Genomic DNA, 4,721 nt, shown 5'->3' with positions numbered 1-4,721 from the left:
TTTACTCGAGCTATAAATTCCAGCAATAGACTCTAACACGTAACCATTTCCAATAAATATCAGGTCCGAGGAGAGAGAGAGAGAGAGAGAGAGAGAGAGAGAGAGAGAGAGGGAGAGAGGAGGAAGGAGAGAGAGAGAGAGGAGAGAGAGAGAGAGAGAGAGAGAGAGAGAGAGAGAAAGAGATGGAGAGAGGAAGAGGAGGAAAGAGAGAGAGAGAGAGAGAGAGAGAGAGAGAGAGAGAGGAGAGGAGAGAGGAGGAGAGAGAGAGAGAGAGAGAGAGAGAGAGAGAGAGAGATAGGGAGTGAGAGAGAGAGACAGAGAGTGAGGAGAGGGATAAAAGAACAGAGAGAGGGAGAAGAGAGAGAAGAAGAGAAGTAGAGAGAAAGAGAGATAGAGAGAGACAGAAAAAGAGAGATATAGAGAGAGAGAGAGACAGATGAAAGGAGAAGAAGAAACGAGAAAGAAAGAAAGAGAAGAGAAGAGAATGAAGACATAGAAGAGAGAGAGAGAAGGAGAAGAGAGAGGAGAAAGAGAGAGAAAGAGAGAGAAGAAGAGAAAGAGAAGGAATCATTCCCATCTATTCCACCTTTTCACTACCACACCTACCACCACATTATCTACATCATAACATATACGCACATCTAATCTATCCATCCATCGTCCACCACTTATCATCATCCACAAAACACATACGCATCCCAATCCATCTATCTATCTATCCACTCTATCCACCTACCAATCTATCAACCAAACCTATCTATCCACACCACACAAACACATACACAGCCCAATCCATCCATCTATCTATCCACTCCACAAACACACAATCCTCCCCAATCCCAAAAACCTCATAACCCAATCCACACCGATCCACACCAATCCACATCGATCCACACCGATCCACACCAATCCACACCGATCCACACCGATCCACACCAATCCACTTCAATCACGCAATGAACACCAGCTGTGAACAATCGCCCTTCTTGTTCGCATTAATGATCAACTAATTAAAACTCAGACGCCCATCAGGTGGCCAGCGACGGGAGGAAATCAACCTATGTTTATGTTTTGTTGTGTTATGTGTTATGCGGCTGCGTATGTGGAGCGCGCGGGGAAGTATGTGGTGGTATTTGCTCCCGTGTGTGTGTGTGTATGGAGGGTATGTGGCGTATGTTGGAATGATATGCTGTAGAGGGATATATATATATTTTGTTGTTGTTGTTGTTGTTGTTTTTGTATTTTTTCTTGTTGTTTTTTTTGTTAGATTTTTTTTAATCATTTTTTTTTTTTTTTTTAGTTTTTGTATTTTTTGTATTCGTTTTTGCTCGTTTTTTTGTTTGTTTTTGTTGCTGTTCTCATGAACTTGTTTCGTTCTTGCTTATTAATTAATGTTTTCTTTGTTTTCCTTCTTTTTCTTCCTCTTACTTTTCCTTGTCTTTTTCCTTTCGTATTCTCCTTTCTTTCTTCTGCAGCTTCTTTGTCTCTTTCTCCCTCTTCCTCTCATTCTCCTGTTTCTTCTTCTCCTAATTTTCCATTTTCTTTTTGTTCTCCTCCTCTCAATTTTTTATCATTTTTTTCTCCTATTTTCTTTTCTTTTTCTTCTTCTCCTCCTTCTTCCTTGTTTTATTCTCCTCTCTCTTTTATTCTTCTTCGTCTCCTCTTCACAAACTAGTTCTTATTTTTGCTCTTGTTTTTTTTTTTCTCTTAAACCTTGTTCTTTTTTTCTTCTTTCTGTTTCTACTCTTCGTTTTCTTATTTGTTCTGCTGTTCTTGTTTTTCTTCGATTTATTACTGTTCTTCTTCTTCCTCCCTTTCCTGATCTCTTATTATTGTCTTGTGTTCGTTTTCTTGTTCTTTCGTACTTGTTTTTATTTACTTCGTATTATCCACTTCATTCGTTTTTACTTCATATTATTCACTTCACTTATTTTTATTTATCTTATTATTATTACCTTCAATTATTTTTATTTACTTCATATTATTCACTTCACTTGTTTCTATTCATCTTATTATTATTCCCTTCACTTGTTTTTTTTCTTCATATTATTCACTTCACTTGTTTCTATTCACTTTATACTATTCACTGCACTTGTTTTTATTTATCTTCTTATTCATATTCGATCCCATAATGACCCAAGATCCTCTTCTCTAACACTAGCCACTAACCTCTTTACCATTAATGCAAAATATTTAATTCATTTATATATGCACCTCTATTTGTACAGACCCGCGCGTGTTCATCCTTAAAACGATCGAATTAAATGTAAACATAACGCTCTTAACATGAATTCAATATAACATAACGCTCTTGAATATAACATATAACATTGCACTCTAGTTCTTTTATAATTGCATTATGATATGGAAATTCAAAACCAATGCCATTTCTTTTTCTATTTCGTTTTGAAATATTACACAATTCATGCTTACTGTTTATGCGTTGGAAAGACTCAGCCATCATAAATCTGAAGTGTATGTATGTTTATGGTCACCGTCAGACATAACGAGAGAGAGAGAGAGAGAGAGAGAGAGAGAGAGAGAGAGAGAGAGAGAGAGAGAGAGAGAGAGAGAGAGAGAGAGAGATTGGCAGGGAAGGGTCAACCGAGGGGAAACATTTATCAAACAAGTGGTCAGAGCAAATTACAGGTCTGTGTATAACAAGGTATCTATTGTCGGCTTATTGCTATGGATGATAGAAGTAGACACACAAAAAAAATAAGAATAAATATGGAAGGGACAAATATAGGTGCTGAAAGGGTGGTTCATAAGTCTACAATAAATGTGCACATATCTTTTGAGTCGTATAAGGTACACGACAAAAAAAAAAAAAAAAAAAAAAAAAAGAGTGTGAAAAAGGTCCTTCTTAAGAGTCTATAATAATGTTCACTCTTTTTGTAGAGATCAATAGGTTGATTTCTTCAATGTTTTTAAAATAATATATGCATTATGAACAGAAAATCTGACGCTCTTAGAGTTTTTAGATTTTTATGATCATGTTCTTATTATCATTGTTATTGTTATTACTTTTATTATTATTATTGATCATTATCGTCAACATCATTATAATTATTATTATTACTGTTATTATCATTATTACCGTTATTATTATTGTTGTGAATTATCATTATTGCTATTATTATTGCTAGTATTTTTTATCATCATTATTACTCTCATAATAACAATGCTAGTATCTATCATTGTTATTGTTATCCTTATTATTACCATTGTTATCATATCATTATTGTTATTATTATCATTATTGCAATTATCATTACGATTAGCATCATCTTCATCATCATTATAACTATTATCATTATGATTATCATCCTTACTATTACTATCATTACTCTTAATCATAATCGCTTTATTATCATTTTCGGATATCTTTAGAATGGCTGAAAAAAGTCACCCCATTAAAACATGAAAAGACTTAATTAGGACCAAGAACACGGGATTACGCGCATTCACTTCGCTATCAAGATAATCTCATGATAATCTCGCGGTCATTCTGCAATGCGATTAGAAACAGAGATTAAGAAAAGGTTGAGAAAGGTTAGTGTCGCATTAAATTAAAAAAGGCAAGAGATATAATAATGCATTTGATTAAATTCATTTTGCCGATGGAGGTCCCTGATGCTATCAAAGGCATGGGGACGCTTACATGCAATAATTACTGTCGCCTCTTTGAATGCCGTTCATAGCTTTATTTATAACGTTTCCTTAGCGTCTCTTTCAGTAGGTGATCGTCCATTCGTTCTCATTCAAAAAAAAAGAAAAAAAAAAAGAAGAGAGAGAGAGAGAGAGAGAGAGAGAGAGAGAGAGAGAGAGAGAGAGAGAGAGAGAGAGAGAGAGAGAGAGAGAGAGAAAACATATTCCATTTTGTGTACTTTTTAATAAATTTGTAAAAAATATTTGTATTTGGAGTTTATTTTAGTTGCCTTTTATTGCTTTACGTTTTTATGTTTTATTGTATTTTTTTCTCTCTCTCTCTTTCTATCTGTTTCTGTCTCTGTCTCTGTCTGTCTGTCTGTCTGTCTGTCTGTCTGTCTTCTCTCTCTCTCTCTCTCTCTCTCTCTCTCTCTCTCTCTCTCTCTCTCTCTCTCTCTCTCTCTCTCTCTCTCTCTCTCTCTCTCTCTCCCTCCCTCCCTCCCTCCCTCTCTCACCCCCTCTCTCTCTCGTTAAAAAGATTTACATACGCAAATTGGGAGAAGAAAAAAGGATATTGAAATAAATAAAAGCCAGGGTGGATAAACGATCATTTACTCTCCGGTGATTTTTAATTAGTGTTTTGTATGTGAAGGTAGAATGTAGACGGGAATCTACAGCGTGTTTAGCGTTAGTTGCCAAATGAACTGCCACGATGTACGATGTTTTTTTTTTCTTTTCTTTTCTTTTTCTCTTTTTTCTTTTTTTTCTGTATCTCTTTCTTTTTCTTTTTCTTTTTTTCTTTCTTTGTCTTTATCTCTTTCTTTCTTTCTTTCTTTCTCTCTCTCTCTCTCTCTCTCTCTCTCTCTCTCTCTCTCTCTCTCTCTCTCTCTCTCTCTCTCTCTCTCTCTCTCTTTCTCTTCCCCTCCCTCTCTCTCTACCTACCTGTCTACCTTACCCACCTATCTCTCAATCCCCCCATCTATCTATCTATCTACCTATCTCTCTCTCTCTCCATCTATCTACCTATCTCTCTCTCCCTCCATCTATCTACCTATCTCTCTCTCCCTCCA

Source organism: Penaeus monodon, chromosome 3 (assembly GCF_015228065.2).
Source record: "Penaeus monodon isolate SGIC_2016 chromosome 3, NSTDA_Pmon_1, whole genome shotgun sequence".
Lineage (NCBI taxonomy): Eukaryota > Metazoa > Arthropoda > Malacostraca > Decapoda > Penaeidae > Penaeus > Penaeus monodon.
The sequence above is the reverse complement of the archived record's forward strand: the minus strand, read 5'-3'. Positions refer to the sequence as shown.